This window comes from Panthera leo, chromosome A1 (assembly GCF_018350215.1).
Source record: "Panthera leo isolate Ple1 chromosome A1, P.leo_Ple1_pat1.1, whole genome shotgun sequence".
Taxonomy (NCBI): domain Eukaryota; kingdom Metazoa; phylum Chordata; class Mammalia; order Carnivora; family Felidae; genus Panthera; species Panthera leo.
The window spans coordinates 103,009,059-103,022,279 of NC_056679.1; positions in this window are offsets into that span (position 1 = coordinate 103,009,059).

Sequence of the window (13,221 nt, forward strand, 5' to 3'; positions counted from 1 at the left end):
ACAGAGTGAGACAGGATCCTGCCTCATAGTCCATAGATCCTTACCATAGATCCTTACCATAGTCCATAAGGGCTTATGTGAACCAATCCTTTGTTAGTTCTCTTTCTTCCCTGCCATTCTCTGTCTTGTTCTCTTGAAACCAGCCACTTGGCCTTTTTGGGGGGGTCATAAATATGCCATGTGTTCACTCTTACTGACCTCTTACTAAAACACTCTTCTTTCATGGTTCGTACCCTAATCTCTTTTAAGTCTTTGCTCAAATGTCCCCTTGGTAAGGTATCCTCTGACCACCATATTTAGAACTTCATCCTCGGTCCCCACTCTTCCTACCCTGCTCCTTCCTCCGAATTATTTTTCCTTAGAGCGTTTATCATCATGCAACATGATACATAATTTGCTTATTTTGTTCATTGTGTATTCCATTGAAGAGAATATAAGCTTCATGCAGGCAAGGATTTTTTTTTAAATTTGTTTGTTTTATTCACCAAAGTATCCCTAATGCCTAGAACAGTTCCTGGCACACTGGAATTCACAAAATATTTGTTAAATAATGAATTGTGACATATTGATCTTACTGAAAACTGAAGAAATACATCACTAGCAATTTTATATGCAAATAAAAGCTGTCGATCATAGTAGTTTTGGGTAGCTATATAGTTTTCTTCCATGGTTTGGAATTGATTTAAGAGGCAGCTTGTGAGCCATTAATAATGTCATTTTAATTACTCTATAGTTACAGCTCATTTTGGATCCCAAACTGAATTACCCATCTTGAACAGCACCTTATTCATCAGACTTGGCTCTGATAATGACATGGTGATAAGAGCCATTTGTTATTTTCAATAATCTTTTCCTTAGTCAATAATTTTTTACTTGCAAGTCACAGATATACACTTAAACTATCAAGGTGATATAGTTTGTTCATATATTAATTCACATCATGTCTTCTCTGTTTTTCCCTTGCCAACTCTCCAAGAATACAGCTGGACTTTTGCCTTCCTTTCCCTTAGGATGGTTGAGTTGCATGGTCAAAGCAGAAAGAGCCTGAAATCAATTCTCTTCCTGGTTTGTTTGTTTGTTTGTTGTTTGTTTGTTTGTTTAGAGAGCCTCAACTCTTACGCTAGGGTGACCGAGGGTAGGAAGGGTAGGTTGGTGCCACTGAAGAGAGAGTGAAGACAGAAGAGATGAGAGGGGCAGAGATCTTTTTCTTAAGGCTAAGGAATAGACTGTGCTTGGGGTTTCCTCAAGACATCATTATGGCTTCTGTGTTCTCTCCCCCAAAAGGAAAAGAATATTGGAAGACAAACGTTGTATGGTGCTTACGGGGTTCCTCCTGAGTGAAGAGGGGTTATACCACAAGGCTTTTCACTAAGTCCAATGGAAATAAACAAAATTAAGCCTCCTGAGGCACTAGATTTCTGAAGCACAAAATCTGTCAGTTACCCAGGAAAATGACTCCACCATATATCTCTTTATGAAGTTGAGTCTCCTTTCCCTCTTTGAAGACTAGCTTTGTTTCCTCCCCAGATGGCTTCCCTAAACCTGGATTTATATCACTTCCTATTCTGAGAAGCGTTCTGGGAAGAGTCAGTCAAGCTTTTTTTTTCTAGCACTAAGGTTTCTGAAATTTCCATTCCCTCTCTATGAGAGTTGTGAGCAAGAGTTGAAAAAGAACGTAGCAAGTCAGTGAACGTATGAGTAAGTCACTCTGCTTTAGAAGTCTAGTACCCAGAAAGCTTTTGTGACGAATTCCTTGTCTCTGAGGCAGAAAACCTCGAGTTTGGTATTTAAGGTAAACCTTGTCCATGAAAGCATTTTTTGCATGGGAGATCAAAAAGCCTTAGGACTACATAGGAACAGGGAGTTGGTTTTTTATTACCAAAGGAAAATAGAATTGTCTACTGATGAGACACTTGGAAGAAATAAGTCAAATCCATTTGCGGATCATTAATGGGTGGAAATGGGGCCAATTTACTGTTACATGTGAAAGGCTAGATAGGGGCAATTAGGACCACAGAAACCTAAACATCAAGTCTTTCTAGTCAAACACAAGACACTTTCCCAGGATTCTAAAGACAGACCCTTTTGCAGATTAATAAGAGAAGTAAGGAAAGAGTAGACCATTTCTTTTTTTATTTCGAAATCCTGGCTCTCGGTTAAATTTAAAAAAAGATTAATTTGACTCTATGATCATAAATAGGTTGATTATATAAAAATGTGAAGAAAGAACAGATCCTAGACCTATAAGAAACGACCAGTATAGATTTATAAACAATGTAGCAGTGTGAAGTTTTATAGATAACTGGCAAGTTACTAGGTGCAATGAGCAAATTAACCTGTGTGTATGCGTAGTTTTATTTTCTGATTGTAGGGAATATTTTGGTAAACTGAACGGAAATTTTCTCTGAAAGTTCACACTAGGCTTGGTGGTTTAAAATGTCACAAAGCTCAGGTACACCTACAAAAATGTTCACGTAGGCCTGGGAATAATACAAGTGATGCATATGTTATGATAGATTTAAAGGACAGAATAGTGTCAATCCCACTGCTTTGACAAGACTATGATCGTTGATCTTTTTCCGACACAAAGCATCTACCACTGAATTGTAAAAATTGTTAAAACTTAACGAATTTCATATCTAAGGATAATGTTATCACAGTAGTATCCAAGGACAGGGAGACAGATTTTTAGCTGGTTGACTTAATTTTCAGCTTCACCTATTTCCCAAAATTATATGCGTAAGTTACAAAAAAAATCAAACACTCGAAGACAGGGTTATTTTGCATAAATACAGACAGACAGACAGACCACAAAATAGATATAAAACATCAAACTCACTCTCTCCTCAAATACATTGCTTAAATGGTCTAAGATGTACCCATTCACTTATGGTGTTTGACTTGTGCAATATTTTCTCGTTTTAATTCTTTCTCGATGTCCTTAAAAACATATTAACTACCACTCTGTGTAAATAACAAAAACATAATAAATAAGAATATTGTCAACCCATTTCAGAATTAAACACCAGATTAGGAGCTACATTTTAAACTTCTGGATCTGTGAATTATTCAGTTTACCACTTGAGTGGCACAAAGCACCCATTCATTGTTCGTGCATCTAACATGTGACTTGTTATTTCTTCCTATTCACACACACACACACACACACACACACACACCTACACATATGCATATATATTCATATATACATATACACAACACACATACATATGTATATATATACATACATATATACATATGTATATGTATATATACATATATATACATATATACATATATATGTTCCTTATCAGATTTATATATGTATATGTATATATACATATATACATATATATATGTTCCTTATCAGATTTATATATGTATATATATGTATGTATATATATATATATATATATATATATATATATGTATATATATGTTCCTTATCAGATTTTTAATCCCCTAAAGATACTCAGTAACTCCTGTTCAACTTTGTATTTCTTGAGGACAGAGCCACACCTATGTGGTCATATAGGGAATTAAATTGGGAGCAAACCTCACTGGTCTAAGACAAAAGAAACAAGACCCATCTTGTTCAGAAAGGTTTTCCTTAAACTGAAGCAAGCCTTTGGAATAAGGGTATAGCCCAGCTAGTGAAGTCAAGTTCCTATTTTTTGCTTTAAATTAAAAAAAAAAAAACAAAACAGCAAGTTTCCAGAAAGGTAAAGAGTGTTTCAAGACTCTAACATAATATATGTGAGGGGGGAGGCAATTTAAAAGAGCCCCTCAGGGTCCTGGATGGCTCAGTCGGTTAAGCATTAGACTCTCAATTTTGGGTCAGGTCATTATCTCACTGCTCGTGGGTTTGAGCCTCACGTCGGTTTCTGGGCTGACAGTATGGAGCCTGCTTAAGATTCTCTCTCTTCCCTCTCTCTCTGCCCCTCCCCGACTTGGGTTCTGTCTCTCGCTCTCTCTTTTTCTCTCTCAAAATGAGTAAACTTAAAAAAAAAAATAGAAAAGCCCCTCAGATGGGCAAAATGTGGAAGGAGAAACAGAGACAAAAGGGCCGCTATGTAAAGTACAAACATTAAGGTCAGGTTTATTATCATTCCATCCTTGTCCCAGAATGTATTTGTTTCAGTGAAATAATAAGATATTCAATGTACTCATGTTTTCACATTTTGTGGGTGATTCTCTTTTCTATTACCTTTGCTCACCTTTCCACTAAGCAATCCCACTCACTGCAAAAAATGTTTTAGGAACAAACCTAAGGTTAACAGCCTATCCAGTAATTTTCTTTAAAATTATCAAAATATGGCTTTTTTTTCAATATATGAAGTTTATTGTCAAACTGGTTTCCATACAACACCCAGTGCTCATCCCAAAAGGTGCCCTCCTCGATACCCCTCACCCACCCTCCCCTCCCTCCCACCCAAAATATGGCTTTTCAAATGCACAAAAGATGCCACCTGAAAAGAACCAGTAAGAATTTTAAGTGCCTAAAAGAAAGATTACAGACATTAATCATATTTTATGTCCCTTAATTCAGATGTGCATGTGACTTTTAGTGAAAAAATTTGGTCAAAGGTTAATTAACAATGATAAAGACAGTTGTCATATTCTCCTTTTAAAAATTCATTATTCACAACCATCAATTGTCTAATAATTCCAAATCTTAAAGAATAAAACAAAGAACTATCAAGCAACTCTGCCATGCCAGGTGGTACTATGCTAAGAGGTTGAAAAGAGTAAATTACTACAATATGGTCTGTGCTCCAAGAAATGAAGACCACAAAGCTTTGGGAAGTTTATCTTTGGAAGAAATGTTTCTTGAAACAGACAAACAAAAAAAAGGTATTGCATGGGAATTTTGTAAATTCTGCAGGCTGGGAACACATATTATTGATTTTAAACAAACAAGAGAGCCTCGTTCTGGCTCCTTCTCTGCTCCCTCCATGCTTCAGTCAATTTCTCCCAGGGTTCTTACAGTAAAATCATGCGTTACACCTAGATGAATTTTAATGGCTCTAATAATTATTTTTCTGTTTCTTCAAAATATTTGATTGATTGCAACTTTATCCTCCCTCTGCAAAGAGATTATATATTTGCATGCTTCGATCTCAATGCCACTTGAGTCCAATGTCATCTTACCTACATTTTCCTGACTGTTGTCTCAATTTATTTGGAGGAAATAACAGCCTCCCTTAGGGTTTTATTCTCCTATGCACTCGGATCTATAAGTAAATATGAAGGTGCATTAGCAGGATGTGGGAAGCTTCTAGCAGACTGCCTCTACTCTGTTCGGGAGAACACACTGGCCACGGTACTGGGCCATCTTACAAGAAGCCTGCTGTGTGCCAGGACATCTCAGCCGTTATTTCACTTACGAGCTTTATAAAATAGTTTTAATTCTCTTCAGTTTTAGTAAGAGAACACTGAAGATACACAATTGGGCCAGGCGTGGATTTGTGTCTGCACGTAACCCAATCTAAGTTCTCTAAAAGATCAGGATGGAAGAAAACATTGTGTGCTTATTTCAAGTAAATGAGATTGGAGACACTTGTCTTACCACGCATATGGATGCTGTATATCCAAGCCAAAAATAGAATCTGAGGTTAGTTTTTTAATGTATATTTAAAGTTTGCTTCAGAAAATATAAGAAAATGTACATTATATATATATAAAATTAAAGTCTATACCTAGGCTTTTTAACCATTTTGGGGGGAGAAATTATTCTGAGCAGGATAGCTTACCGTGATTTGGGCGCTTCGCTGAGGCTTAAGAAATTGTTAGTGCCAATTCCAATTTGCTTACTTCATTTACTTTGCACCTAAGATGTAAATTAATCATTGCTGGTAACATCAATTTAGTTGTAATTAATCATAGAGGGAGGAGTAAAGCAGTCATATTGGTGCCAGCCATATTAACTGCCTTATCTGATTGTTCTTGTGTAATTTTCAGGCACTTTGATGAATATACAAGTCAAGAAATACTTTGGGGGCTTCCAAGAATATTCATAGTATCTTTGAAAATAGATTTGAAAGCATTATAAATAGTTGATTGCTGCTTTACTTGAAGACTTTTTTGTGCCTATTAGATTTATAACTTTTACACATGCACACACACACACACACACACACACACACACTTTGCTCTTGCTTTCGATAAGTGCTTTCAGAGCAACTGAAGCTAAAAATGGACATTCTACTGGAGTCTTGGCTGCATGTTCAAGGTCAGAGAGAAGCGGATCCCAACAAAGAGCAAGTATTGATGTTTCCTACGCAGTTTCCGCCCATCAAATCAGTATTGAGGAGAAAAGATAGCTCTCATTTGCAAGTATGCAATATTTATTAGCTCTTGACAAAAAGTTATTGATTTTTATAATATTATATTCAGAATATATCCCTACATTTACTTATGCCTAACATAACTTTAGGTGATTTACAGCAAACAAATAAACCAATAATACACTGATACAAGAGGTATGATGTAATAAATAAGCGTATTTTACAATCTTCACATGCCTTGTGACTCTCTATCCATTGTATCAAGCCATTCTTTTCTTTAGAGTGAAGACAAATCCCACCTACAACACAGAAGTCAGAGTTCAGCATAGAGTATCAAGATATGCTTTTCAGTCCACAGCAAAATAATAGGCTTAAAAGCTGGGCTTTGCAAGCGTTCTCACGGAAGCAGGAGGAAGGTCTATGTTACAGAGTGTTTGCTGGCCCCCCACCGCTCCCTCCCCACGGCAGAGTTGATGATGAGGTCTGGGGCTGGGTATTATCCTGAGCTGGTGTTCCCTGCAAGTGACTAGTCCTGTTCCCTCTCTTTGGCATGGCCCTGGCATCTGCTTCTGAGTTCACGGTCCCTGCCTTGAGTCTGGTCCTAAGATCCCTGTATCCTCTTTGGCACCAACCTCAGTCCTCTTCACATTGCTGAGTCTACTCTCTACTTTTCCGTCCTCCCATCGGAGTATAAAGGGAGATGTGGATCCCGAACACGCCACATATGGGCCAGGGAAAGCTGGGGCTACTATGTTAAGTCCACTTGCTCAGATACGTCCCCGGTTGGCTGAGATACTAATGAACATGGAATCTCTCTATGAGGCATGAAAATTTCTCAGGCCCAGCCCAATAAACCAAACGAAATGAAGCCAAACCAACAAAACCCAAGGAGATGTACACTGGAATTTCCCAGATGGCATCTGGATGTTTCTACCTACCCATCCTCTTGGGATTTTGACCCCACCACCACGCTCTTACTCCTTATTCTCTTCTCCTTGGCTCTTCCCCAAGCCCCAGAACGCCTTTCTCTTTCTGCTTCCTGTCTTATAGGAATTTCCCTTATTACACATTCTTCCATTACCTCTGTGATGTGGCTGACAGTAAAATTTGATGATCTCAGTTTCCTAGGTTTGGCCCTGGGTATGTAGAGGGAATATTTTGGTACTTTGAAAAGCTTACTCATCTCTGCAGCCAGTCGGTAACTTGGGAAGTACGAGTGGGAGGAGGTACCCTCAAAAATGAGCAAGGACTGTTCTTGGAATATTCCCAATATTTGAAATACTGGAGAAAGGAAGCAGTTCAAGATGTAAAAACGTAAATGGGAAAAGACAAGTCTATTCTACCCATGTCCCTTAGACACTCAGATATTGTCCACAGAGATAATCACTGTTTCCAGGGTCTTTTTTTTTTTTTTAATTTTTTTTAAACGTTTATTTATTTTGGAGACAGAGAGAGACAGAACATGAACGGGGGAGGGTCAGAGAGAGAGAGGGAGACACAGAATCGGAAACAGGCTCCAGGCTCTGAGCTGTCAGCACAGAGCCCGACGCGGGGCTTGAACTCACAAACCGCGAGATCATGACCTGAGCTGAAGTCGGACGCTTAACCTACTGAGCCACCCAGGCGCCTCTGTTTCCAGGGTCTTATATCTATATTCCCAGAAGTTTTCTGTGCCTAAACACGTATGTATATGTAGTCTTTTCTCTTTTCAAAAGAATTTGTAGCATGCTACACACACTGTTCTGTATCTTTCATTTTTTTTTAACTTAATATACCTTTATCAGTACATATTACTACCCAGAGAGGGGGCTTATACCTCTTGATGGTTGCACAGTATTCAAATACAACAAAGTAACACAATTTATTTGACCAGGCCCTCTTACCCCCTTTTGGTTGTTTCAGTTTTTTTTTTTTTTTTTCCTAGCAAACAATGCTGTGATGAATATCTTTTAATGTTTATTTTGAACATGTGTAGGTTAATCTATAGAATAATACCTAGAAGTCGAATTGCTGTATCAAATATAATTTTTTATTCGGATAGATACAGCCAAATTCTTTGCAGCAGAATTGCTCTTACAGTCTTATCAACCTAAATAGGAAGGACTGTCTGGCCCCCTGTGCCTTTCCTACCAGATTGTATAAACAATCCTGACTGAGAAGTAAAAAAAAAAAAAAATGGTGTCTCAAAGTTTGCACGAACATTTTATTTTTTTTACAAACGAAGCTGAGTATTGCGTAAGTTTTTAAGAATATTTTTTTTTAAGTTTATTTATTTATTTTGAGAGAGAGAGAGAGAGAGAGCGCAGGGGAGGGGCAGAGAGAGAAAGGGAGAAAGAATCCCAAGCAGGCTCCGTGCTGTCAATGCAGAGCCCTACTCAGCACCTGACCTCACGAACCATGAGATCATGACCTGAGCTGAAACCAAGAGCTGGAGACCTGATTGACTGAGACCGCTTAAGAGAGTTTTTAATTTTCATTTGTTTTTGTCCTTTTTTTTCCTATTTTTCTTTCAATGTGTTGGTTTTACAGATTTTTAGGCACTCCCTATGAATTAAGAATACTAGCTTTTAATTTGGGATATGCTGTTTGGACATTATTTGTTATTTGTTTATTTGTCGTTTAGCCTGTGAACGGTGTACTTTGATGTACAAATCTCTTATTACGTTATCCAATTAATCCCTTTTAAATTTTTTTGGTTCTTAGTTTTATGGCATGTTAACAAAGCCTACTGTACGTTCAGATTATAACAACAATTCTCCCATGTTATTAGCAATTCTATGGCTTCATTATTTATGTTGAAATATTTGGTCCATTTGGAATTTATTTTCGTATAATGTGCAAAGTAGAAATTGAATATTTTTCCACGTGGTTACCTAGTTGTCTTGTGACCACTTATTGAATAACCATTTTTCTACTTATTTGAGATGTGAATTTTACGGCATTATGTAATATATAATATAATATAATATAATATAATATATCATTTAATGTTTATTTCTGGAATATCTATTCATTTTGTTGATAATTTTGTGTATTCATTTACCAGTACAATGTAACTTTAAATACTTTAGTATTTAGTAACTAAATACTTTAGTATTTAGTAACTTTAAATACTTCAGTAATGAAAGTTGATTTTTTGTACATGTCACTGCATTTTGAACTTACGTGATTAAAACACCTAGCACAGATCATATTTCTACCAGAATGAAAAATTACAAATGACAGCAAAATCGCCAACGAATAAAATGATACCACAGAACCCATTTGGAAATCAGTGTCACACATATGTCATTGCTAAATACTGAGCATGGCTGGTGTCAAAAAGGGTCAGAGTTCTCAGACAAATATCAATATCTAGAGTGAGGTTTAAGAGAACAGTCACTTAGTCATTGAAATGGTGTGTTTTAACAGGTACAACCTTTCCACTTGGAAGTGTGGTCGTGATGTTGATTTTCTTACCTGGACAACATGACCTATGCTTGCTGCTGTTAATTGGATTGAGTTGGGGCTACGCAGCCAGAAGAATTTAGCACAGACGTTAATCCTTTCTGGAGAACACCAGCCTGAGCCTGACAGTGTCTAGGGCACAAGGTCAAAATCAGTACGACATATTAATACTGACCATGAGGAGAAAATGGAAGTTTTACTGCCTAGAGAAAACAATATTATCATTAGAAGCCATACTGCAATCAGCTAATTTTATCAATTAAAAGGCTTATGTCATCTTTTAAGAATAAAATAATAGATACTCATACAAATGTACACAGTAGAAATGAGCCTTCAGAATAAAATTTTGAAGTCTTCTCCAAAGAGAATACCCTGAAGCCTTATGGTTATCATTCTGGTGAGCACTATTTCAGAATTAATCTAAGAGAGATGTTTTGTTTTGTTCTATATGGTAAACTTTATATTATTCATTTTGTTTTGCATCTTGATCTTATTACTTAGTTTGTGGTGGACATCCTCCCATGTCAACACATGGCCTGACTCATTCCTTTTTTGCTTTGTGGTAAATTTTGCATTAGCGATGTTCTCTTCATAGAATTTATTATCATCGTACTTTAAATTATAGAAATAAATTCTGATAAAACATTCAGCAATACAAAATTGAAATTAATGTATTAGGGAACAACTCAGAAAAACAAAAAAACTATTTTCATTCATTAAATATACACAAATAAAAAGGGAATATGGAGAGATGGACATTCTCGACATTTCTACATTTCTTTCTGGAAAGGAATGTAGCTGTAACTTTTATAAATTAAACATAGCCTTATTATTTGGCTGACCAATCCTTCTCTGTGAGCATCAGTAGTGCACAGATCAAAACCCCAGGATACAAGGACATATGTGCAAGGATTTGTATAGCAAAACTCTTCAGTGTGGCAAGAAACTGGAAAGTACCCAAAGGTCTACGAGTCATGTATGACAGAACATATCACAGGTAATAATGATATAGAAGATTAAACTCTTATTTTAAAGATTTGTTTGAATTAGACTTTCAGAATGGGCTTTTGAATGAAAATAGCAAGCTGAGAAATAATATGGTACAAGATGAACTTATATTTTTTTGAGAAAAACATAAACACACACACAGACGCACACACGTGCACACATGCATGAAAACAGGACTGAAATAATAGACTATTAAAACTGCTTCCATGAATAGTGATGATTTGATGATATAATCATGTTTTCCTTCAGAATTTATACATTATGGTAAGCATGTATACCTTATTTTTATAATTTAAAAAAGTGAATAAAGAACACTTAAAATGAAAAAAAAATATATGATTGGATGAACAAGTTTCATAGAAAATACCTTTCTGTTCTCATATAAGGTTTAATGATTTTATTTTATTTTTATTTTATTTTATTTATTTTTTTTTAATTTTTTTTTTAATGTTTATTTATTTTTGAGACAGAGAGAGACAGAGCATGAACAGGGGAGAGGCAGAGAGAGAGGGAGACACAGAATCCAAAACAGGCTCCAGGTTCCGAGCTGCCAGCACAGAGCCCGACGCGGGGCTCGAACTTATGGACCGTGAGATCATGACCCGAGCCGAAGTCGGACGCTTAACCGACCGAGCCACCCAGGCGCCCCAAGGTTTAATGATTTTAGAGGCAGGTACTTAGAATTTGGTACAATATTCTGAGCATCAGTAGTAATAATGGAGTGGTGCTAGATGATGCTGAGAAATATACTGCCTATTTTATTTTATTTTATTTTATTTTATTTTATTGTCTAGAGAGTGGGAATCTTGCTTCAGTTTTACTATTCTTCCTTTTTTTAAAAAAAATGTTTATTTATTTTTGAGACAGAGTGTGTGTGTAAGTGGGGTACGGGCAGAGAGAGAGAGAGAGGGAGAGAGAGAGACAGAGAATCCAAAGCAGACTCCAGGCTCTGAGCTATCAGCACAGAGCCCGACGTGGGGCTCGAACTCAATGAACTGCAAGATCATGACCTGAGCCGAAGTCGGACACTTAACCGACTGAGCCACCCAGGTGCCCCACTATTTTTCCTTTCTAAATGATTCTTAGAAAAAGAGATGCGTTTGAAGAAGGCTAAGGAAAATATCACTTTATTAATAACTGCACATCAGCCTCAATACCAGTGCTGCAAGCCTGCACCTCACCACCCATGGCCTTCTTTGTGCTTGATCCAACGGAAGCCTAGAGCCCAGAATCAAAGTAGAATGAAGACAGGCCACACTACATTGCTACGTCTTCACTAGAGGATCGCCCCTTAGCAGTCTCATAGGACAAAAAGATACCTCTGCCAAAATAAAGGAAATAGGGTGAAAGCAGAGCCCCATGAAGGTTTATCTGTGCTTCCAGTGTATCTTCCATAAGAAAACATGGCTGACCAGTACCTTGATATTCGTCAGATTAGCACTCCACCCCCTTGGAAGATGGGTATCTTGCCCCGGATGGCCACTCATCCTTGAATAAGAAAGAGGAGAAAAAAGAGGGAAGAAGAAAACACCTTCGCCCCTAAGAGGACCCAGGTTAAGAACAAAAGATAAGGATATCATCTTTTAAACATCTAAAGCAACAATTGGAAAGAGAAGGGAAATTAATCTTCAATTACCTTTTTAAACTTTGGGGGTTCATGAAAATAAAAGCCATATTTTTTTCCAAGCACTTCTAGGTTTTTCAAACCATCTGTGCTTCGAGGAGAATTTAGTACATGTGTTTTTAGTTAATTTACACTTAACTCATCAAAATGTTGACTTGTTATTCCAGCTATTTGATGTCTCAGAAATCATACACACATTTTAATATATGTTCAAAAGTCTTTCCCCCATTTGGATAAGGAAGTCATCATCAGCTGGCAGTAAACAGAACCTGGAAGAGCTTAAGTCTGATTCTGACAGAGAAGTGAGGAGATTCCAAGGAGTTTGAAACTCGGCAAACTACTTTCCACGCACATAGTGACAAGCACTTTGAAGGGAAAAACATGAGAAGTGACCCCCCAAACATCAAAATCATCACAAGCATAAAGGGAGTCTCTAGGATATGAAGATGTTTAGTCAGGGGACTTGCAATAGATATCATATTAACTCTATATTCCTGAAATAAAAGAATTTGAGATCAGCACAAAAAGCCCCATGCTGGTCTCTGTGTACCAAACACTGTCCAGAAGCCAGTAGGTTAATTTTTCCATGAAAAAGGACAAAGGATGTTTTTGAACTTCTGATGATCCAATGATCTTTCCTTTTAAGTAAAATGTATTAAATGCATAGCCAATAAAAGGTCCTTTATATTCACAGCAATAGGCTGGACACAATTTTTCTTTTTCCCCAGCTTGAATGTGTTTCTAGACCAGAATGCTTGAGTAAAAGCTATCACCGACTGTTGTTTGATTGTCTGGTTTTACACCTGACTACAGCTTCAGTTAAATCTGGAGCAATTCTCATATTTGCACACAGAC